The sequence below is a fragment of the Acinonyx jubatus genome, chromosome B3, assembly GCF_027475565.1.
Source record: "Acinonyx jubatus isolate Ajub_Pintada_27869175 chromosome B3, VMU_Ajub_asm_v1.0, whole genome shotgun sequence".
In the NCBI taxonomy this organism is placed as follows: Eukaryota; Metazoa; Chordata; class Mammalia; order Carnivora; family Felidae; genus Acinonyx; species Acinonyx jubatus.
In genome coordinates this window covers 1383677-1409345 of record NC_069386.1, presented here as the reverse complement: position 1 = coordinate 1409345, position 25669 = coordinate 1383677, and the positions used below count along the sequence as shown (strand labels likewise).

At 44.6% G+C, this 25669-nt stretch overlaps 1 protein-coding gene across 5 annotated transcripts in view; it reads right to left on the bottom strand.

Moving 5' to 3' along the window:
* The window catches only part of ZFAND6 (zinc finger AN1-type containing 6), a 75507-nt gene that overhangs the window by 39701 nt on the left and 10137 nt on the right, over window positions 1-25669 (bottom strand). The window lies entirely within an intron of this gene.

Sequence of the window (25669 nt, the reverse complement as noted above, 5' to 3'; positions counted from 1 at the left end):
ACGGAACCATGAAATAAAGCTGGAGGGAAAAAGAAAGAAAACAGAGAGGGGACTATGAACGAGAGAAGGCGTGGGAAAGGAGACCACCCTGATGGCCACACACCGCCACACCACTAATGCCCAGCTCCCCTTCCTCCCCAGCGGCCCCACGTATCTTCCCTGCGCATCGTAACTTCCGTGCAATCTTCCACCATCCTCTTCTCAACTAGTGGAAGGGGTTTTACAAGACTAACAGCTGTAGAGCACAGCTTTGACCGCTGTACGGTTATCTGCATCTTATACCCACACTCCTTTTTTTGCTTGTCAAGAGGCACAGAACAATAGTCCTCTCTACTGGGGAAAGCGCACAAACAATTCCCTTTGGAAAGGAGTGGAATGATAGCACGCATCACCTGGCTCACAGTCTAACAAAGACAGGAATTGGAGGGGTAGATACCCAGCAAAATCAGAAAGTCAAGGCTGAACAAGGATGACCCAGGAAGAAGCGATGAATTTTAGTCTCCTATACGCAGTATCTTCTGTATCTTCTGCACCGGGGGCACGACATTTACTGTACTTTAGCTCATTCCAGATCCACTCCATTACAGAGCTACGGCCTTCTTTGACCTGCTCTCTATCAGCTTAATCTCTTTAACCCGATGGCATACCTTGTTTAAAGGAGGCACTTTAACAGGCCATCGCAGAATGTCTAACTGCAAAACGGGCAAAGATATTTTATCCCAACCAAAATTCCTCTGTTCTCTCCCATTTTCTCAGGCAGCACGTTATCAAATCCTCTGCCCACTGGACCTAAGTACTAGCTTTCCAAATTTTCCTCTGATCTTAATTCAAATGCCAATCTCTGATTGCTGCCGGTTCATGCTCCTCTTTTTTAAGTGTTTCTTTTTGAGAGTGAGAGTGGGGCAAAGGCGGAGGGGGGGGGGGGCAGGGGCAGACAGAGAGGGAGAGAGAGAGGATCCTAAGCAGGCTCCAGGCTCTGAGCTGTCAGCACAGAGCCCGATGGGGCTTTGAACTCTCGAACCTTGAGATCATGACCTAAGGGGAAGCTGGACGTTCAGCCACCTGAGCCAACCGGGTGCCCGGGTTGATGCTCTTTTAATACAAGAATCAGAATAATCCACACTGTGAAAGAAAGCTGATGAACTCCAATGTAAAATTAAGTCAATTTTGAACCGAAAGTCCCTAATATGTATGATTAGTATACATACGTAATCTATTTAGGAGGGCAGGAAGCAAGTTTTCAGGCATCCCTTGTTTCTAAATCAAGTCTTACCTATACTGCCGAGGAGATTATAACATGCATGAGCCAGCAAATTAAGCTCCCTTCAGAGGCTTCATGAATCATTAAGTCAGACCAACACAGTCTGCAGCCGAGTTTCCAGCAAATCCCAAACTATGACACTACAAATCATAAACCTTTATCTGTAGCTACTTATGTATTTCCCTTAACTCAGATCATACTATGCAGGTCCCAGCTCTGAGGAGAAAGGTGATATAGAAAGAAACAAAAAAAGGCTCCAAAAAAATAAAACTTAGTAGAAGGCAGAAATACTAGGGGGAAGGGGACGGGAACTATCACAAACCAGCCATGGTTCAACAAGCCCATTCAAAACTTAGGCTTTTCTTACAAATTTGAGTTTTAAATAAGGAATATCATTTTTGAAGAGATTTTACAGTTAAAATTAAAGGCAGGCGCTTGTTGGGGGGAAAGGGGGGAAGACAAAACATAAAACACAAGTACAAAGAAGAGAATTAACGGCCGGTCGGCAATCCAGCTTTTTCCCTAGGACAGGTTTCATCCTCTTGGTTCAACGTGGGTTTCCTCCTCTGCCCAGACTACGAGACAAAGGCTCCATTTGTACCACAGCAAAGGTCCACTCCCAGGTACTCACACGCACGTCCACACAGAGGCTTGTGCTGCTGGCGTGTTCGCAGCGGCCTTATTCGTGACTCGTGACGGCCAAGTACCAAGTCAGCCGGAGTAGCCAACAGTCGGTGAGTGGATACACAGATCGGGACGCATGCACACAATGGAACACTATTTAGCAATAAAAAGCAACCAACCACCGATGAACAACACGGAGGAGTCTCTAAATTACCGTGCCAAGTAAAAGAAGACAGACACAAAGGACTACATAATATGTGATCCAATTTATATGAAATGCTACAGAGAGCCACCAGGCAGAATGCAGGTCCAGGGACCAAGGGTGGCAGAGGAATGAACTCCTGAGCGACACCAGGAAACCTTCTGGGGTAACGGAAACGTTCCACATCACGGTTATAACCACATTCATCGTAACCACAACTGCACACTTAAAATTAGCTAATTTTGTTGTATGCAAATTTACTTCAATAAAGCTGAATTTTTAAAAATAATAAAATAGGACAAAAGAAACAGCCGTTCTGATTCGAAACATGATGGAGTGAGTCATAGCGATGCTAGGCAGAGGATCTTACTATTACAAGTTTGAGTTACAGCAGGAGGTGGCACGTAAGAGGATTAGGAGTTTCTCCAAGTACCAGTGTTCTACTAAGCAATCATTTTATTTTTCATATCTTAAAATAACGTTCTAAACAATTACCCTCATTTAGATAGAAGCAGAGAAACTTTTCCCTTTCTTACCTTCTCTCTATATCTACTTTTTTTTTTTATCACCACAGTGCCTTGAAAATGACTTGGTACCTTGAACAAGGTCAGCTTGGATTGCTTTTCATTTATTTTTATTTTCAAGTAATCTCTACACCCAACGTGGGGCTCAAATCCATGACTCCAAGATCAAGAGTCGCACCCTCTGGTGGCCGAGCCAGCCAGGTGCCCCTCAGACCACTATATAATTAACGTGTTGCTTTACAACAAGCATGAAGTGTGAATTAGAGCTTGAACATACTTATTGTCAGTTTTTAAAGTTGGGAAAAGGGGGCTTATAATTCTAACAAACTCTACTAAGTATGATTTCCTAGTCCTAAATATTTTAAAAAAGTGTAACTGACATGAATTTATTGCATTTCAACAAAAGACACTTCCCAAATAAAGGTAGCCTAGCTTATTCCTTTCAGGAATTCATCCTTCTGAATGTTTCCTAACTCTTCAGAAAATGCAGGGAAAGCAATTTCCTCATACTTTCTTAATCATTAAAGTTATGTTACAAAATAACCCATGTTCTAAAGACTTTTCAATTCTCAAATAAAAGCCCCCATTTTAAAAAAAAAATCCTTCTCTTGAAAAGATCGATAACCATCATTCAAATATAAGACCTAAAGATAAACTCATAGTAAACCGGGTAATTTGAATCCAAGAGACTTCTTCAGGGAACTTAAGAAGAACTTAAAAAGTTTTTTCAGTTTTTTAATATTTATTTATTTCTGAGAGAGAGAGAGAGAGAGAGAGAGAGAGAATGAATGAATGAATGAATATGAATGAGTAGGGGAGAGGCTGAGAGAGAGGGGGATACACAGAATCCCAAGCAGGCTCCAGGCTCTGAGCTGTCAGCAGAGAGCCTGACATGGGATGGGACTCAAACCCACAAACTGTGAGATCACGACCTGAGCGAAGTCAGAAGCTTAACTGACTGAGCCACCTAGGGGCCAGAACTTCAAAGTATTTTTAAGAAAAATCACATTTCAAACATTTTTAACTTGTTTACCACTAAGTTCAAGTGCTCAAAATAATAGCAATTTAAGAATAGCCTTTCAATTTAAACAATTCTTCTCCATTCTATTAGTATAATGGTCATGTCAATATTACCAAGATAAAATGCTCAGACGCATACACCTTCAGTGAACCCGCTCTCTCGCTTGCTGACTTCTCTGCAGAGCCGGAAGGGACACGACAGAAGACACAAGTCCAGCCTCAAGAAGCTAGGTGGGGTCCTTTCCCCCGTAACTCTTAACAATTAGAAGTCTGAATATATTGTTAGTACCTATCCAATAAAAACATTAATACTGAATAACCATTAGGGTTCCAAATGCCATTTTCAGTTTATTATATTCTGTTCACTGAGAAATACAGAGTTGATTTAAAAAAAATTTTTTTTAATGTTTATTTATTTTTGAGACAGAGAGAGCAAGGGAGAGGCAGAAAGAGGGGAACAGAGGATCTGAAGCAGGCTTTGTGCTGACAGCTGCGGGCCTGGTGCGGGGCTCGAACTCACCAACCGTGAGGTTGTGACCGGAGCCCAAGTTGGACGCTTAACCAACTGAGCCACCCAGGGGCCCTGGAGTTGATGTTTTTAAAAACCTTTTTAATGCTTATTTATTTTTGAGAGAAAACAGAGCGCGGGCAGGGGAAGGGCAGAGAGACAGAGGGAAACAGAATCTGAAGCAGGCTCCAGGCTCCGAGCTGTCAGCACAGAGTCCGATGCGGGGCTCAAACCCACAAACCGTGAGATCATGACCTGAGCTGAAGTCGGATGCTCAACCGACTGAGCCCCCCAGGTGCCCCTAGAGTTGACTTTTTACAAAGTTTCCAACAACCATTGAACTTTTTTTCTATAAATCCTTTTTGATTAATCCCAGTTAACAATTATATATGTTGCATACAAATATTATGTTGCAAATGGGATATATACACGGAGAAAAATGAACACAAAAATACCCCTGCTAAGAAACAGCACATGCACACGAGTCACTTTCCTGGTCAAAGTTAAACCACATCCTTCTGCCTATTACGATCTGATTAACACTAAATACTAGAAGCCATCTGTGTCGCTCACCACCGTATGTCCAATACCTGACACACCTACACACAACAGGTGTCCCAGGAGCCCCACGCTTAGAGAGCGGACTGGCACCCCCAGGAGCCCCACGCTTAGACAGCGGACTGGCACCCCCAGGAGCCCCATGCTTAGACAGCGGACTGGCACCCCCAGGAGCCCCACGCTTAGACAGCGGACTGGCATCTGGCCTGCATTTATCCATATACCACGGACACAAACCCGGAGCCTCTAGACAGCAACCACAGGAAACTAAACCTCCCATGTAAACATCAAATTGCCAGTCCTTTTCATCTTTACTTTTTAGGATCAAGGCATGCTTTAACAGCGTAGAACATACTAATCTGGTTTAAATTAGCAACTTTCCTCCTTCCAGGCCAGTAAATGGTCACATTAATCTGTAGCGATCTGAAAATAGTAGGCCAGATGACAAGCCTGTGTGTTTAAGATTTTCTAATTTATACTACGTTCCCTTCAGGAATTTAATGGCACCCATAGATCACTGCAGACATAAGCACTGTGTACAGACGTCATCGAAGCAGTCATCTCTTTCTCACGTCGTTAAAATACCCACATGTTTACTGTCACTACTTCTGCTGAAGAAAGCACCAGTAACGGGACTAATTTTCAATTCTCCCTTCACGGGGGACAAAAATAGAAGCGTATTAGCTCGAAAACTATTTAGGAGGAGTCAACCCCTGAATGTGCACTGATTTGGTTTTCCACATTACACAGAGATCTTGATAACTTTAAATTCCTATGTTCGTGATACCTGATTTATATGAATTGTCAGGCAGGCCTGAATCAGTAACTCCAAGCTCAGTTTTTTCTCTTCTGTTTCTAGGCGTGGTTAAAAAACATCAAAGAAATTGCTAGGCACCATAGTCTTCGAAGCCATATAGCGTTCAGCCGAAAACTGTTCATCATCAACAACGGGTCCTATAATAGCTCCTTTTAAATGTTAAAAAGTCCAACTGGCTCCAGCACTGGCCTGAACATAGTGAAATCAAAGTTCCAATGACCCGACTTTATGGCAGCCAAAAGCAAAGACCAACGAGAATACGATTCAAAATGTCAAGAGATAAGTAGATTTAAAAGGAGCATTCCTGAACTGATCTCTAAACATGGATTAACAACTTCAGAAAATTACAAATTCCCAGGTCCTACTCCACACCTGCCGCATCAGTTTCTGGAGACGCAGGCCAAGACTGAGACTAAGCTTCCAAGGGATTCTTAGATTCGAGTGTGAGAACCACTACTGTAGATACATATGGGGAAATATTATTTTAGCACAGAACACAGGAAATACATGTTCGTAGCTGAAAAGAAAACGGTTTCCGATTACTGTAAAGATGGTAACTGGAGAATAATTTAGGTCAACTAAAATTAGGTCAAAGGATGCATCTCAAAAGTAGTCTGTCAAAACACAATGGTTTCCCACTATAAACTTTGGAGAGCCACTATTTAAAATTTTAGGAAGTGCTTTTTGTTGGATGGACGTAAGAAAACAATGGTTTACAACTAACTACAGTACCTGGTATGGAACAAGGGGTTCAGCTTTTTGCCATTTGGAAGTCAGCTTGATAACTCAAGTAAGAATGGTATTAATGGAGATTGGCTACTCAGAATTTGGCGCAAAAGATTTCAGTGACACTTTGGGGAGAAGAGGGTTAAAGCACGCAGGAACAATTTTTCCAGACGGTCTGTCCCGAACTAATATAGTCCTCTACCCCGAGGTTGATGGTTGCATACACTCTCCTCTCAATTGCTGAAAAGGCACCGTGATAGGAGAGGAGATGAGCAGAGGGACCTCCGACTTCGAGATCACAGAATAAGCAAGTGTCTCTCAAAACCCAAGCAGTAACGAGGAGAACGAGAGACAGGAACACAAACTTCGTCTTCAGCAAAACACGAGCCGACTGTAACCCTGGATCACACAACTCGTCTACGACCATGTCGAGAGGGGGAGGCAGAGGTCTTAGCAAAGGGAGGAAGAGCCTAACGGGCTGACGGGAAAGGGCTCGATGTAATAATGGCCATCTGCTCCGCCAGGAAACCTGGAAGTCATCAGAAAAATGGAAATACGGGGGTGCCTGGTGGCTCAGTCGGTTGAGCATCAGACTCTTGGTTTTGGTTCAGGTCACGATCTCAAAGTTGTGGGACTGAGCCTAGCGTTGGGCTCTGTGCTGAGCGCGGAGCCTGCGTGGGATTCTCTCTCTCTCTCCTCTCAAAAAAACAAAAACAAAAACAAAAAAAAAGAAGGAAAAGAAAATTTCTATTTCCCCTCTGCTCACCAACCCCACCCCTACACAAGAGCTCAAATTGCAAACAGAAGTTTCCCAGCCAAAACAGCACATGTAAACAGAAGGATCAAAAAACCACTATTTTTTAAAAGCCTCTTTGTAATAAGCACTGAATAAGCATTTAACATCTCAAGATTGTTAAGTTTAAGGAATTATGATTTTCGGCACATCTCACACTTAAAGCATAGATGTGCTATACACTTATCAACATCTTGGAGATACACATTTAGTTCATCTAAGTTATGGAAAATTTCTACCGTAAAATCTGAAGGACAAAACCAGTCCTCACTGACCTGGCTCCAGCTATAGATGAAGTGGTTACATAGGGACAGATGTGGTTGCAAACGAAGGTTCTTTCAGACCTGTGACACTCAGTGGAAAAGCCATGGCAGTTGGGGATGGGTGGGGGAGGACTCTGGAGAGAAAGAAACCCCCGGCTTCGCTCTCTGTGCCTCAACTATTTTGAAGGTGAGGACCGGTGAGGACCAGTGAACTCAAGAACATGGCCAACAGGACCCTCCTATACGAATGCGAGAGACCAAACAGGCCCTTTTTGACCAAGAAGGCTATTTTTCATAGAGAGCTGAGCATTTCATAAGATTTTCCCTGGTTTCCTCCTTTTTTCATAAAATAGGTAACACATGCAACATGTACACAAATGCCTGACTTCACAAAACAAGGCTACAATATATCGACTGTGCCTCCATTATTCCAAGATGCTCATATTTTGCACAGAATAAGAACATCTATGGTTAATGTGGACTCTTTTCCTATTTTTTCCTAAACTTCCAAGACCCACTACAATGCGAAGAAGGTTTCCACCAAAAAGATGGAAAGCCATTCAGAGCAGGTATTCTGATTAGGCAAATGAGGGAGGAGCCGGGATCACTCGTGGCCGCCCACAAGGGGCAGACAGCTGACAGCAGGCAGAGGGACGGGGCTCCGGGGCAGTTCCCTTTTGCTGCCTGCACTCTCTGTACCTTGCGCGTCACTAAATACGTTTCCGTCTCTTCTCTTTGAGCTGTGCAAGAAGCTGGAGCTAGCAAATGACAGGCGACAGACAAGACACCTTTCCGGCAGTCCAAAACGTTCCGCCTCTTCCCACCTAAGTCCGGCTCCTTTCCTTCCCTCTGCTAAAAAAAACCCCAACAGTTACTCACTCGTGTAACGCACAAGAGTTCTGCTTAGGGTGACATGTGCCGGTCTTCCTAAAGGAATTCCCGTGTAGTTTCTGTTTCCTCTTAAGGGTATCATAAACTTGAAACCAAATGACCACAAGCGGCCAGAGAACACTGCTCTCTCGCCGCTGACGAACACAGGGGACCATGCCGCTTTCTCGGGGTGGAGGGAAAACATTTAACGGCTTCTAGTCCCATCTGTCCACTGAATTAACACCGTAAAGGATTTGGTCTTGAGAAATAAGCTTTTTGTACAATTTTACATTCAAGAATTTTATCACCTGTTAACCTCGGTGGTCACGCGGAGGTATTAAACGCTGTACGGAAAAGGGGTCTGTTTCCTCGCAGAGACACTGAAGAACAAACCCAGGGTGGCGAGGACAAACCAGCAACCCCGGTGTTGTTCTCCTCTGAAATATCTCACTCTTGATTTTCAGAAGACATTAAGACAGCATTATAAAAGACAACATTAAAATTGTTATCTACGTGAGACTCATCTGGTGAAGGCAGTTACGCAAGAGGTGCGGGGAACCATTTCCTCCAAAGAGATGTTTAATTATTCTGAGAAAACCGTCCAAATTAGGAGAACAAGATCCGGCTGGGAGTCCAGTCACACGCGAACCAGCAATACACGCCCAGGCTCCTCAGAGACCCCGTGGCGGGACGCCGTCCCTTGCCCCGCAGAGCCTCTCCAGTGCCACGTGCGCCCTTCCCTCGGTCTCTGTTGAAAACCCCGATCACCGAATAGGTTGCTATACACACTTTATCAACTGAGAAGACAATCCCCAAGAATTCTTACTTTGGAAGTATTTGGTTTGATGACTTTCTCTTCCCCCTACTTGCCAGATGGGGTCACGCGTACGGAGACCTGATCTTCTAAAGAAAAACCTAGAACGTGTGATGCAGCAACGAAACGGCACGGTTTCCTGGAAAAACACGTACCTCTGAGAGGGGTGCCGGCCAGGGGCAGACGTGTCGGGCCACCTCAAATTTCTGCACTGCTTCCAAGGGTGGGACCCCGTATTTCATGGACCCTACGAAGTTGGTATTTCTTTTTTGTTTTTTAAATTTTTTCTTTAATCTTTATTTGTGAGAGAGAGACAGCGTGTGAGCAGGGGAGGAGCAGAGAGAGAGAGGGAGACACAGAAGCAGGAGCAGGCTCCGAGCTGTCAGCACAGAGCCCGACGCAGGGCTCGAACTCACAGACCGTGAGATCATGACCTGAGCCGAAGTTGGACTCTTAACCAACTGACTGAGCCACCCAGGCGCCCCAAAGTTGGTATTTCTGAAACATTCCACAGGTTTACAAGGGCAAATAAAAAATACTCAAAAACCGGGATGCCAAAGGCAGCGCGGCTCCTGGAACCAGCTCTCGAAATCCCCGCACCTGGAATTGGACTTTTTGTGATCAAAGCTTCAGCCTCACAGCTCTGACTGGGACTCAGATCAGGGTCTCCCGACAGCTGTCACCCCAGACCTTTCGCTGGAGCTGTGTCCTGCCTGGGGACCGGGCACCAAGTCTGCCAGGACCAAGATCCTGGGGTGAAAAAACGGGGGGGGGGGGGGGGGGGGACGAAGACAAGCCAGTGGCTACGTCAGCAGAACAGGACGAATTATGAAAGGAAGGGCAAGGGTCGGTGACAAACGTTTCACCTGTGCAGTCCCCTCTAACCTTCACCACGTCCCTCACAAGGAGGAACTCTCTTCTCCTCCGCTCCAGAGACGAGGAAACAGCCTTAGTGACATGATGGAAGCTGTCGGGCAAACAGCCAGAAGTGGCAAAGCACACGTCCCAAGCCGCAGTCTGCGAAACCCAAGCACCGAGCCGTGTGGACAGCCCAAGAGAGCACGTACAGATTCTGACAGGTGAGCCGTGGTCACCGGTCCATTCAAGAGGCCTTTCCTAAGCAGCAAGTATGTGCCAGCTACTGACGGGACGGACGGATGGGGACGGACACACACACACACACACACACACACACACACACACACACACGTACGTCTGGATTCCAGTCCCTGCTTTACCACTGCATAGCTATGCAAGCTGAGTAAGGTTCCAGCTTACACGAATGACTCAGAAGAAAATATGCATATATTTCTACACACACATACAGTCTGAGAAAGAAACAAAAGAATATTGATAAGCAAATAGGACAAAGCGTAACAATTGAGAATCTGAGAAAAAAAGGAGTAGGAGTTCCTTGTACTATTCATGCAATTTCTATGCGAAGTTTAAAATTAAATCAAAATAAAAAGTTACAGAAAAACTCACCATGGTGGCAAAACAAAATCACATGACCTGCTTGGTAACATTAGCTGCTTAGGTTTAGAAACAGGGTATGTGAACGGTAGTCTGAGATTAGAAACTAAGAAAGTGATCAAAGAGGGGTCTGCCGGGGCACCGGGTGGCTCAGTTGGTTAAGCCTCCGACTTCAGCTCAGGTCCTGATCCCACAGTTCGGTTCGTGAGTTCGAGCCCCACATCGGGCTCTGTGCCGACAGCTCGGAGCCTGGAGCCTGCTTCGGATCCTGTGTCTGCCTCTCTCTGCCCCTCCCCTGCTTGCATTCTCCCTCCCTCTCTCCCTCTCTCCCAAAAAATAAACATTAAAAAATTCTTAAATAAATGAAATAAATAAACAAAGAGGGGCGGGCAGCGGGAGAAGGAAGAAACAGGAGTGTTAAGACTGGGGCTGACCAAGCTGAAGACCCCGCGGCCGGCGGGGAGAGGAGGGCGGGAGGGGTGGGGCTGCAGCCACAAGACCCCGCCCCCAGATAGAGACCTCATCAGCTGTTTGAGAGACGCAGAGTCACCCCACAGGGCGCAGCCACTCCTCCCTCGGAACCGGAAGAGCCCCCCGCACAAAGAGGAGCACACCAAGTGCTGGTGACAGAAGGCAAAAGGAACCCTCACACGCACTGCTGCTGGGGCTGTAAAAATTGCCGTTTCTTACGAAGTTAAACTTGCAGTTCTCTTATGCGCTGCAATTCCCCTTCCAGGTTTCTGCCCAAGAGAAACAAAATGTCTGCCATCCAGAAAGTTGTACACAGATGTTCACAGCGGCAAGACGAGCCAAAAACTCATCATCGATCCAAACGTCCACGTTGGATCGTTGGCAACGATTCAAATGTTCACGAACCAGGACACCGATAAATAAATACAACGTGGTCGGCATCTACACAGTGAAAACTAACCAGCAATAAAAAAGGACAAGCCAAGAGCATTCAATGGGGGAAAGGGCAGTCTTTTCAAAAACGGTGGTGGGAAAGCTGGATATCCACAAGCAAAGGAATGAAGTTTGACACTTACACCATGTACAAAAATTAACTGACATGAGTCAAACACCTGAATGTATAAACTATAAAACTCATACAAGAAAACACAGAGCAAAAGATTGGACACTGGATGTGGCAATGATTTCTTGGATTTGACACCGAAAACAAAGGTAACAACAGAAAATCGGAGTATCGTCAAAGTTAAAAACTTTTGTCCAAAGGACACAATCAACAGAGTAAAAATAAAAAGGCACCCCACAGAATGGGACAAAATATGTACAAGTGTGATTACTGGATAAGGGATAAGTATCCAGAATATATAAGGAACTCCTAAAAGAACCTGAATAGACACCTCCCCAAAGATGACATACTCATCTAGGCCAATAAGCACGTGGAAAGATGCCCAGCATCACTGATCATTAGGAAATGCAAATCAAAACCACACTGAGATACCACTTCGCGCCGTCTAGATGGTTATTTTCAAAAAGAGAAAAGTTTTGGTGAGGATGTGGAGAAATCAGAACCCTTGTGCACCGGTGGTGGGAATGTAAAAAGGCACAGCCTCTGTCAAAGAGTGTGGCGGTGCCTCAGCAAGTTAAATCCAGAATTACTACATGACCCAGCCATCCCGCTTCTAGCATAGAAGCAAAAGCTGTGAAAGCAAAACCTGGAAATTATTTGATCACCAACGTTTACGGCAGCATTACAGAAACAACCCAAATGTCTGCGGACAGACACGGTGAGACAAAGTGTGATCTATACACTCACCGTGAAATATTATTCTGTCTTTAACAGCAGTGAAATTTTCGTATGTGCTACAAGATGAATGAACCTTGCAGATTGCATGCTAAGTGAAATAAGCCAGATACAAAAAGGACAAATTCTGTATGATTCCGCTTATACAAAGGACTTCAGGGTGCCTGGTTGGCTCAGTTGGTAGAGCACCCAACTCTTAATCTTGGAATCGTGAGTTCAAGCCCCACATTGGGCACCGAGAAGAAAGAGAGAGAAAGAAAGAGAGAGAGAGAGAGAGAGAAGAAAAGAAAGAACTTCAAACAAATTCTCAGAGACACAAAGAAAATAGCAGTTTTGGGGAGCAGACGGTGAGCTGCTGTTAAATGGGCACAGAGTTTCAAGATGGAAAAAGTTCTGGAGACGCACAACAGTGATGGCTGCATACCAGCGTGCGTGCATTCACTTACAAGTGATTTAATGCATACATTTTATGCGTATTTTACCACAATAAAAAAGAAGAAAAGAAAAAAGGACCAAGCTAATGGCAGATGTCACAACACAGGTGTACCTCAAAAACATGCCAGTGACAGCAGTCGAACTCAAAAGTCCACATTAAAATATGGGATCCCACGTACACGTTGGGAAAGAGCAAATCTATGGAAACAGACAGCAGATATACTGGTTACCCAGGATCGGGATTGGGAACAGGACCCGTTTACAGACAGGCTTGAGGGATCTTTCTAGAGTGACAGACATGTTCTAAGTGGAGTGTGGTAGTAATCACACAACTGTGTGCATTTATCTAAAATTTCTGAATTGAACACTTATTAAATGGGTGAATTTTATGGCACGTAAATTATACCTCAATAAATAAAAATTTTATTTACCAAATTAGAACTTAAAAAAACGCACAGGCCTTCTGGCGTGGGTGCAGATAAACTAGATTTTATACAAACTAGCTCAGCTTTCTGGCGAGACTATAAAGCAGTGCAGCTTTTCTCCAGAACAACAGGTTAAAAATGCTTCCAGTCTGACCCAAAATTCCACTTCTTTGAATTCATCCCAGGGACATAATCAGGCAGCACTGTTTCTAACAGGAAAAGTACTAATGGCAACGGGAAAAGAATAGGGGGACGGCTCAAAAACCACGGTGCTTCATTTAACAGGGCACAGGACAGCCGTGAACCGTGATGCCGTCACTAGACTTCCGCACGCAGGTTACCGCCCGGTCTGTCTCCTTCCACGTTACACCTTTAGCAACCGACACGCTACCTAAGCACGCAGCAGACGTTCGTGTTTCATGTGACTGAAGATTACTAGGAAAGATTTCACAATATGAAATTGTGATTCCTCAAAAAATTAAAAAAAACATTTGCACGTGCACAGGAAAAAAAAGCCTAGAAAGATATGAAAGCAAAATATCAACCTTCATCTCTAGGTGGCGAGATTAGGAGAGAAAAATTTTTTAGCCTATCCGTTTTCTAAATTTTTACCAATTAACATGTATTACATGGCTCAACTGGAAAACAACTTCAGAGGTGGAGCCGTCTCAGGCAATAAGGTGTAAGGCTTGGTCTACGCAGCGGGTTGCGAAAGGTTTATGGAGACAAGTCAAAAGTGTTTTAAAATTTTTTATTTATTTATTCAACAAAAATTAAGCACTTCCTATGTGCCAGCCACTGTTTGGGGCCCCGAGATATAGAAATAAATGAAACAAACCCAAATCCCCGCATTCACACAAGTGGAAAGTCACCTGGATGCTTGAACGAGACCAAGTAGAGCTGAACCCCGGCGCCAGGACCCCCCGTAAACACGAGGGTGATGCCCGCAAGACGACGGACCCGCAAGCTCACCGGGTTTTTGCCTGGAAGAGTAACAATCCGCCAACAGCAAAGGGAGCGAGTGAACACAGACCTCGCGCCCCTTTGAGCTGCTCGGCGTGGAGGACAGCGCCAGCAGCCACCAACTGCGAGAACCGGTGGCCTCTGGGGAGAGCCAATCTGCAGCGAGGGCAGGCAAGAACAAAACGCTCGTGAGGAGTTAAAGATCCTGTCCCCCAGAAGAGAGCCGTGGGGCACAGGGCGGGGGACACGGCACTTGGCATGGGAGTAAGACGGCATGGCAGGAACTGACTGACCTCAAAGTTCTTCACCAAGTTTAGGCGGTCTGTAGCTGAGGAGGTATTCTGAAGGTCAACGATGCAAGAGGAACCGTGACGTGGTCCTCAGGTGCTGGGCCAGTATGTCTCATTTATCTCTGTGTCCCCAGAGTCTAAAAGAGAGCCACGTCTGTGGGCTAATACAATCAAAAACCCTCAATGATTTGCAGAGAGCACCCTTAAACTTCAAAATTCAACGCAGCTCAGTAACTTGTTTGTTACAAATAACCTTTGCCTGACTTCGTAATTTCTTTCAAGGGAACTTTATCGTCGGCTTTGCCAACATGGCTTTTTAACTAACACCTTAGTGATTTCTGACCTCTCTTTCAAACGCAAACCAGTCAGGTCCTTACTATTTCACACCCCAACCTTTTATGCAATTACACCTGGTTTAAGCCCTCGTCCTTCCCGCTTCTCTGCCAGTTATGCCTCGATCATCATGATAAGTCTCACTTAATCTCTTGTCTTCTTCCAGTAGCTACGCGTGTGCCATTCTCACTTCTGCTGCCCGTGTTACTAGCCAGTGAACCTGAACTCTAGGTACCTTAAATGACGTAGACTTGAACAGACTTTATTAAAGAGGGGCAGAGTGACCTCAGTTCAAACCGCAGTGGATTCTTACTAGCTGTGTAACCTTGAACCCCTTACTGCCACCACTTTACTGCCGAAGTAAACGCTAACGCGAAGGCACGTGATCAGACCACTCTCCAGATCAATAATCCAATGGCTCTCCATCACCAACAGAACAGGCTCTGCTGGCCTCTTTTGCATCCATTTCTGCTTCATGGGGGTCTTGAAGCTCTCAGCTTCTCTGCTGTTAATTATCATCTTGCACACGCTTTGCTCTCCAGCTACAAGGCCTACCCTATCCCATCCCTTTCACGCACTCTGGTTAACTTTTAGTATCTTCTTAACCTTAGTACAAGCACTTTTTCCCCGTGTAAAGTCTGTCATTCTCTGCTCCTATTAAAACCTGATGTCGTTTCTCTTCATATCACTAAACATTTTAATCCTTTGTGTGTGTTTCCCCAAGATATCATAAGTTCCTGGCATAGCACCCAGTAGGCGCTAAAGAAATTTGGGGAATACTGATCAAATATTTGTCAATGTGGATACCACCACCAACAGCTCACAGGGCTAGAAATTTACAAATGACTAACTATGTAAGGAAGAAAACACAGTGCTCAGTACACCACCATTTTTATCTGCACCATATCCACATCAGAAGTTTTTGTAAAGGAAAATTAAGGAAGGTAGAGTGACTCATTAATAAGTTTGTACCAAAAAATTCTGATTTTTAGCTCACAGGAAACCAAAGAACCAGAAGACGTGAACTCCTCAGAAGGCATGGTCCCGTTCTTACAGAGACCCTTGAGAGCTGGGACCCGACCAATGCCACCATTTGACACTCACTGGGACAGGAAGGAGCACTCCCTTTCACCGCTCCCAGGCAGTCATCTGAAAGTGACCCTGAGATCACAAACCCAAGGCTCACAAAGATTAGTAAAAGGTGACTCAGATGGCCACAGAGCTATCAACACCATCCTGGCAGTCTCCCCACCTTGACTATCTTTTCCTCTCCAAGTAGATCTGAATGGCGAGATCACGCGCTGGTGTCAGACTTCCCAAACTGCACATAGGCTCTGCCACTTAATCAGCTGTTTGACTTTTTAAGTGGCCTGCACTCTTTACACCTCTGTATCATCATCTGTGAAACGGACAATAACAACACTCAGTTCATGATTCTGTTGTGAAGACTTGAAAAGTTCCTGTGGGCACAAAGGGAAACTTCCTTAAGCTGATAAAAAATCTCTATAAAAATCGTACAGGTAACATCACACTTGATGTGATCCCACAAAGACCAGAAACAAGGCAAGTGTGTCCCCTCTCGCCACTCCTTTTCAACATGATACTGAAGGTGCTAGCTAGTGCAATAAGACAAGAGAAGGAAATAGAAGGTATGCAGATTACAAAGGAGGAAATAAAATTGCCTTTGTTCACAGATAACGTGATTGCCTTTGCAGAAAATCTGAATCAACAACAAAAAACTTCTGAAACTAGTAAGTGATTACAGCAAAGTTGCAAGAGTAAGGTTAATATAAAAAGCCAACTGCTTTCCTATACACCACCAAAGCGGAATTTGAGATTAAAACTATAATACCATTTACATTAGCATCCCAAAAATGGCATACTTGGATAGAATAAGACAAAATACGTATAAATTCTATGGGAGAGAAACTGCAAAACTCTGATAACAAAATCAAAGAAGAACTAAATAAATGGAGAGATAGTCCATGTTCATGGGCAGGAAGACTCAGTATTGTCCAGAGGTCAGTTCTTCCGAAATTGATCTATAGATGCAATGAAATCCCAACCAAAATCCCAGCTAGTTATTCTGTGGCTATCAACAAACCGATTCTCAAGTTTATATACGGAGGCAAAAGACTTATAACAGCCAATAAAGGGGTGCCTGAGTGGCTCAGTCAGTTGAGCCTTGACTCTTGATTCTGGCTCAGGTCATGATCATACGGTTCATCGGATCTAGCCCTGTGTCGGGCTCTGAGCTGACGGCGCAAAGCCTGCCTGGGATATATTCTCTCTCTCACTCTCTCATTCTCTCTCTCTCTCTCTCTCTCTCTCTCTCTCTCTCTCTCTCTCCCCCCCTGACTCTCCCCCACTTGTGCACACTCTCTTTTTTTAATGTTTATTTATTTTTGAAAGAGAGAGAGGGAGACCCAGAATCCAAAGCAGATTCCAAGCTCCAAGCTGTCAGCACAGAGCTGGATGCAGGCCACAAACTCACGAACCATAAGATCATGACCTGAGCCAAAGTCGGACCCTCAACCGACTGAGCCACCCAGGCGCCCCTCTCTCTGAATAAATAAAATAAAGTCATTAAAAAAATAGCCAATACAATGCTGAAGGAGAACAGAGTTGAAGGGCTGATACTGCTCAACTTCAAGATTTAGTATGAAGTTACAGTAATCAAGACATGTCGTATTAGTCAAAGAACAAATAAACAGATCACTAGAACAGAACAGAGAACCCAGCAAAGGTGCATATAAATATAGCCAACTGATCTTTTAACAAAGGAGCGAAGGCAATACGATGAAGCAAAGACGGTCTTTTCAACAGATGATCCTGGAATAACTAGACTTCCACATGCAAAAAAAATGAATCTAGACACACACTTTACAACCCTTCCATAAAACAAATACAAAATGCATCACAGATCTACACATAAAACCCAAAACTATAAAACTCCTAGAAGATAACAAAGGAGAAAATCAAGTTGACCTTGGGAATGGCAATTACTTTTTAGATGCAACACCAAGGCCATGATCCATGAAGAGACAATCGGTAAGATGGACATCATTAAAATTAAAAACTCCTACTCCGAGAAAGACAATGTCCAGAGAATGAGTAGACAAGCCACAGCCTGTAAGAAAATATTTACAAAAGACACATCTGATAAAGAACTGATTCAAATTATACAAAACTTGGGGCACCTGGGTGGCTCAGTCAGTTGAGCGTCTGACTTCGGCGCAGGTCATGATCTCGCGGTCTGTGAGTTCGAGCCCTGCGTCAGGGTCTGTGCTGACAGCTCAGAGCCTGGAACCTGCTTCAGATTCTGTGTCTCCCTCTCTCTCTCTGCCCCTCCCCTGCTCGTGCTCTGTCTCTCTCTCTCTCTCTCTCTCTCTCTGTCAAAAATAAATAAGCATTTAAAAAAATTTTTTTTTTAAATTATACAAAACCCTAAAAAGTGGGCCAAAGACCTTAACAGACAGCTCACCAAAGACACGGCAAGAAAGCGTATAAAAAGACATTTCACGTCATACATCAGGGAAATACAAATACAATGAGACAGCCCTACACACCCATGAGAATGGCAAAAATCTGGAACACTGACAACACAAAATGCCGGCAAGGATGTGGAGCAACCAGAACTCTCAACCCTCACTGATGGCAATGCAAAACGATACAGCCACTTTGGAAGATAGTACGGTGGTTTCTTACAATACTAACTACTTACTTTACAATCCAGCAACAACAGTCTTTGTATTTAACCAAAGGTGAACATGGGAGTTTTACGGCAGCTTTATTCCAGCTGTTAAAACTCTGAAGCAACTAAGATGTAGGTAAATGGGTTTATAAACTGCGGTCCATCCACACGATGGAATATTATTCAGGGCTAAAAAGAAATGAGCTATCAAGCCATGCAAAGACATGGGGTAAACCGAAATGCCTATGACTAAGTGAAAAAAAACAATCTGAAAATACTACATACTGTGTGATTTCAACTATATGACATCTTAAAAAAGGCAAATTTGTGGAGATCATAAAAAGATCAGTGGTTGTCAGGGGCTGAGGAAGAGAGGGTATGGATGAACAGAAGGACTACAGAACATATTTAAGGCACTGAAATACTCTGTATACTAACATACACACATCTCATCATGTTTGCCCAAACCTGCAGAATGTACACTACCAAGACTGAAGCCTGACGGGCTTTGGGTGGTTATGACGCATCAATGTAGATTCATCAGTTGCTTAAATTTTTTTTTAATGTTTATTTAGTTTTGAGGGAGACAGAGACAGAATGTGAGGGGGTTAGGGGCAGAGAGAGGGAGACACAGAATCCCAAACGAGCTCCAGGCTCTGAGCTGTCAGCACAGAGCCCGACGTGGGGCTCGAACTCACGAGGTGTGAGATCACAACCTAAGCCAAAGGCAGACGCTCAACCAACTGAGCCACCCAGGCGCCCCTGGATTCATCAACTGTAACAAATGTACCACTCTGGGGAGATATTGGGGGGGGGGGGGACGCGGAGGACATGCCTATGTGAGGACACAGCAGGTATATAAGAAGTATCTGTACCTTAATTTGGCTGGGAACTGAAAATTCCTCTAAAAACATTAAATCTTCAGGGCGCCTGGGTGGCTCAGTCAGTTAAGCATCTGACTCTTGATATCGGCTCAGGTCATGATCTCGCGGTTCGTGAGATCGCACCCCAAGTCAGGCTCTGTGCTGACAGCGTGGAGCCTGCTTGGGATTCTCTCTCCTCCTTTCTCCACCCCTGCCCCTCCCCTGCTCTCTTTCTCTCAAAATAAATAAACAACCATTAAAAAAATTACCTCTTTAAAAGAAAAAGCTGATGTGTCTGATAACCTGTTGGAAAGGAGATGTGATTTTTCCGACCCCTCCCCCCCACCCGACACTGCTGTCACCACTTCTCTGCGCAGAAGCCTTCACTACCTCACCGCGGCTCAGCTGCACCAACCCCACAACCAGAGTGCTGTCCACACCTCTGCACTACCCCAAGAACCCAGGAAGGTGGAGCTCACTGGACAAGCAGGAAATTATATCCGCTGAACCAGGAAACCTTTGGTGGAAGTCGTCTCAGAGTCTCTGTTCCTCTCTGCTTTACCAGTTCAGCGTTGTTCCTTTTCAGATTAGAGAAGAAAGCTTTTGCTCTACATTCAAAATAAAATAAGTAAATAAACGAACAAATAAATAAATAAAAAGGTGGGGGAGGGGGCTCAGTCGGTTAAGCACTGGACTCTTGGTTTAGGTTCGGGCTGTGATCTCACTGTTCCTTAGTTCGAGCCCCACATCCGACTCTGCACTGACAGCCTGCTTGGTATTCTCTCTCTCCCTCTCTCTGTCCCTCTCAGACACTAGCCTCAGTATACACAGCTTGGCAAGAATTTGCTTAGTGAAGCTATTATTTTAGGCAATTAAATAATCTGTCAAGAATAATTTTTCCCACTCAAAATGATTCTATTTCATAAAGTTGCATAGCGACTGAGATTTGATATTCATTGAGAAAAGAGCTACATCAAGGGCGCCTGTGTGGCTCAGTCGGTTAAGCATCTAACTTCGGCTCAGGTCACGACCTTGCAGTTTGTGATTTCGAGAGCCCCGCATCAGGCTCTGTGCTGACAGTTTGGAGCCTGGAGCCTGCTTTGGATTCTGTCTCCCTCTCTCTCTCTGCCCCTCCCCCATTCGCACTGTGTTTCTCTCTCTCTCTCTCTCTCCCTCTCTCTAAAACAAAAGGTTAAAAAAATTCACAAAAGAGATACATATTATACATTTTAAGCGATTACCTAACAAATTAAGAAAAATTGTTATGTATTCTATTCATCAAAACTAAGTTCTACGTTTTCAAATTATGTTATTATTTAATCGTTACAATAGGTAACACTTAAAATCTATTAAGTAAACTATTAGCTTGCATGTTTATTATTTAAGAAAACAGCAAAAGATTATTTTGGATACTAAAATATGGCAAATTAAAACTTCTGAGAGTAGTATGGAATTTCCTGCCTCTAAAATATCTTAATGGTAAAAACAACACAACACAAAACAACCCACAAAAACTTCTGCTTTTATAATGGACAACTATGAATTTTAATTAAAAGTTTATAATTACATCAAGCCCCAACTACAGTTAGAGATTCGATCCGTTCAGAAACGGAGTATTTACCTACATTTCTAAAGTCCTACCCATTTGACCTTTTTCTTTCAACACCAGGTTGCTTTCAAAGCTACAGATGAAAAGGCACTTTTTTTTTTAATTGAATAAAAATCCTCTTGCCTTAAAACATGTTGGAGGGGGTGGTAGCGATAAATAGAATGAAGGAAAATATTTGAAATGAAAATGATTCGAAATCAACTAGGTCTCAGTTTACCTCAATTCTCTTTCTAGGCCAAATTAGCTGCAGTATTTAACTTTTTTGAGGCCGTAACATCGGATGTGACACCTACTGGTCGGTGGCTTACTGGACCTGTGTTCACAAGTGGATGCTTCCTTCACCGGGTTGCGGAAATGAACAAGGTCTACATCGACAGCGATTTAAGGAGGTCGTTAGCGTTCCCAACAGCTCGGATAAGGTGCTGTTGCACTCGGCCTCATCTTCCTCTGACACAGCTTGGTCCCAAGCTTTTATTACATGTGAGGATTTCAATGGCTTTGAAATTCAAAACCAGCTGCTTTTGGAAAACTACCTGTATCTTTCGTATGCCTCGTTCTTTTATCTCCTTCTATCCTGGGGATGCTAAAGTGTCATATCTTTTTTGGAGCGTTCAAAAAAATTGTCAAAAATTTTTTTTGAAAACCCTTAAAGCACTTTTAGACTCAGGCAACTGGTTTTGAGATGCCCTGGAAGGGGGAGCTCCAAGTCATTGGTTAGAGCACAAAATGAAGCGGCTGGGAAAGAAGGGGATGGAGAAGCAGGGGCCGGCTTGGGAAGGCTTGGCGGTTGAGAGAAAGGACTCTGGTCTGGCAGACCGGAGTTCAAAGTGTGCCAGCCGCCCACCAGCAGAGTCAACCTGGGACAAATACAGGTTAGCCTTTGCAAACTGTCTCACGTGTTGAATGAAGGTAACGCCACGTCTCCGAGTTTTTTGGGGACTACCTGAGAGAATGCTGAGCGCAGAATCAACCGGTATTATTATTCACCGGAGGCAGTTCACGAAGTTCAAAGAGCTAGGAGGACCACTAAAGAATTCGGAGAGGAGAAAACGGGGAAGAATGTACAGCAGAGCCGGAACTGGATGAAGATTAGGGAAGAGCCGGCTTTAGCGATGTCAATGAGAAGCCTTCTCCGCGTGGCCTGAGCAAAGACAGTGAAGAGAAACCGTGGGTGGACTGAAATACAACGGATTTCAAACTGATAGGAGGGGCACCCCGCTGGCTCCCCTGCGGAGCCAGCCTCTCTAGATCTCTGAGTCCTGAGTTCGAGCCCCATGACGGGCGTAGAGATTACTTAAAAAAAAAAAATCTTTAAGAATAAATAAGTGTATAAAACTGATAGGAAGTCAGGGCTCACTGGGGTGAAGGAGAAGGAAGAATCAAAACAAAACCCAGCTTTTTTGCATACCATCCACCCTCTGGGACAGGGGGGAAGGGAGGGTTGTAAGATACTGCTGGGAGAGCTACAAAAAGCAGAAAGCAGCTAAACTGTAGGCTTGCCGAGTTTCATCTAGTTTTGGAAGACACATTTGTGAGCCAGATGAATACGGGTTTCAAGTGCAACCAAAAAATCTGGATTTGAGATACAGATCTTGGGACCGTTACTATATACAGTACAGGCGGTTAACTGAAGCTATGGTCCTGGAGGTCACCCAAGAAGTATAGCCTGGGAAGAACGTTAAGGTCAGAATCCTATTAAATTTGAGTATTTAATGGCTATAAAGAAGAAACATTTGCAAAAGGCAGAGATCGCAAACAGAAGCTAAGGCAGTATCACTAAACTCATGGGAAGAGTTTCAGGAAGGAAAAAGTTGTTAATGGTGCTAAATTTTATTGAGTAATTAAATACACACTCCACAAAAATCCACTGGTGGGGGAGGAAGGTGCTTATATCAGGGACAAAATATAAAAGGTATAAAGAAAGACAGATCTGCTCCTTTTTACCGAAAAGTTTCAAGTTCATTTTTTCTAATGACATCCAAAGACAAAAATTCAGATTTAGTCCAACAGGTTCACAGATACATCAGTTAATAAGCACTTCCTGCAAAGTTATCAAGAAACAATTACTTCCTAAAACACTGACCCATTTTTTATAAAAAAGCCATACAGGAAAACGCTGCAAAACTGCCAAGTCCCCCTATCACACAGAACAGGGAGGCCTTGCAGATGGGTACTAAGCCACTGGTTCTAGGTTCTTTCAAGTTTTACCAACTTACCGCCTATTAACATTGTTTCCTTATGTCAGCAGACGGAAAAAATGCTGCATTGCCCCTGAATGGAGACTAACGATAGAAACTTTGAATGCAGTTATTAACCCCTCTAGATCACTTTCTTCCCCAACTGTTAAGGAATAAAATGGAGCTATCACTATTCTTATCTTGCCTCAACATTAGATCCTTTAAAGTTTTCTTCTCCCTCCAGAAAACTGGCTTCTACCTGTGAATGAAACCAATATGCCGATGATCATCTGCCGCCTCTCTGCCACGCATCTACCGTACCGGCCTCGGCCTGACACAACCAGGGAGGGGCAGACTTTTAGTACATTGGTTTCAGACCAAGAAAAAAATATCCGTGATCTAAGTAGTTAAGCACTAACACAAATTTTAAATATTCAAGGGAAGCCCAAACAGTGGTTCTACTCATGAGGTATTTATCTGTGTAAACTCTGACACGTCCACAAAATTTAAATGCGTAGAAAAATGCATTTCGTGGTAATTCTTTCACTAATTAAAACCGATGACTGAAGTTTTTTTCTTTTACTCAACTGTTAGGGAAACCCAAGTGTCTGGAAAACTGAAAACTCTTTACCCGTAACAAACAAAATGACCCATTAAAAAAACTTTTCCCCCGAAACAAACACGATGACCAACACAGCGACATCAGACTAGCTCTGGAAGTTGCAGAGGCGATGTTATTGGCAACTGAGACAGAAACTCACAGAAAATGAGTTAAATCATTTAAATTGCAGCTGAACTAGACTAAGACTCTACATGGCCAACTACTGTTGCGTCAGGGAGTGACAGCCTGCCTCCCATTTGTCAATTAACTCAGTGTTTTCAACTGTCTTGAGTTTTGCTGTCGAACAACGTTTTCACTTTAACCCAGAACATCGGTTAGCGAGCTCATCACCCCAACAGTTACGGCCTCCCCGCTGCACACGAGCTGCCCAGGGCACAAGGTCGGTAGTTGGTGCCCAACGAAGAGGGCCCCCGAAGACAGACGGGCCCGGGGTCGAGAACGGCTGCGTGCGCTGCGTGCGCACGCACGGTCCCGGCATCGAACCGAAAAGCTACGAGACACCGGAAAGGCGCTCACATGCCACCTCAGGCTGCAGATGGACACGCGCCGACCCCGTTTCTCTGCCCACCGACAGCCCGGAGGCGCACAGGCAGTGGCAAAGGCGGTCCGCACCTGCGCAGAGGCAGGGGTGTGGGCGGCCCCCCAGCAGCCCCTCCACAACGTCTGCGCACAGCTCCCGGGGGGAGAGCACCTCTTGTGCGTGCGCGTAGGGGACAGAGCGCCCACTGCAAAACCCGTCTCGACGGCAGCCCGGCACTTCCTGGCAGCGACACGTACGATAAGTACGACAGCCCACGACGGTGTAATTGTTCACTTACGCAGGAAAAAATGTGCCCAGTTTTCTTCAGCTCATTTCAACGTCCAGAAAACGGATTCAGATTCATCTACAACTTGGAAAATGGGACTTAAAGCAGGTTATCGGTTTAGGCAAAGGCTCATCAGCAAACCAGAGAGCTTCAGAGGGGCACCCTAACAGAGCGTGTAAGGGGCATTTCCCATTGGAGAGAGACATCGTGAGGCACATCCTGCCGGTGGCGGCATGAACTGGCATCACGTGTGTAGAAAGCCATTTGGCCACTGAAGTGTTCGCATCCGTCCAGCTACGTAAACCCGCTGGGGATTCTTCCAAAAGAAAAATAATCTGGGGTGGAACGGGGAAAGAGGAAGTCGTTTGAAACGCACCAACAGAAGTCTGTTTAATGCGACACTGTTCAAAACGGTGAAAAAGTAGGAGCGGTCTGCATGTAGCACAGGCAAAAGACTAGGTAAATTAAGGTGCCACTAGCCCAGAAGACCGATAAAGTTAAAATGATTTTAACGCATGATACGGTTTCGTGAAAGAGAATGTACAGCCGCACTAACTGACCATCGTGGGGAAAACACAAGACCTGGTGAAGTGCAGAAGAGGGAAAAAGTAACCGCACGACACAACGCTCTTACGGGTGTTGTGGGAGACTTGTTCTGATTTTACCACCGTTGTTCTGGGACGGTTTAAGCAATGCCAGAACAGGCAAGCACTGATTAAAAAAGCTCTGCATGAACTGAAGGTGCAGCAATGTACGGCAAACGCGATTACACTGGCCGCAACGCCGAGCCGCCTCGGCTCGGCACTCGGCCGGCGATTATTCAAATTCACTTTTACTCCCCGATTTCTAGATCAAAGGGCAGCAAGGTAGAGAAAACACTCCGGTACCCAAACCACTGTAGTTATTTACCAGTAAAAAAGCGTCAACAGACTCGCAGATACTTTTTACAAAGTTTTGATCGCCTACGATAGCCTTCGAAACTATAAACGCATCCATTTCCTGTTTCAAAAGGGCGTTTCTTACCTCTACCCTTCAAAGAAAGGAAGTTTGAATGAAGGAGAAGGCAGTTTTACCTCGCTCTACACGGAATGCACTCGATGAGCTTTTAAAAAACAAAATCACGAGCCCGCTAAATCTCCAAACTTAAGCTACCCTGAAGGCGGTGGGGGAGAGGGCGCCCTGGGGGCAAAGAAGGAACTCAAAGGGCTGGCACTTCAGTCCCTGGGACATC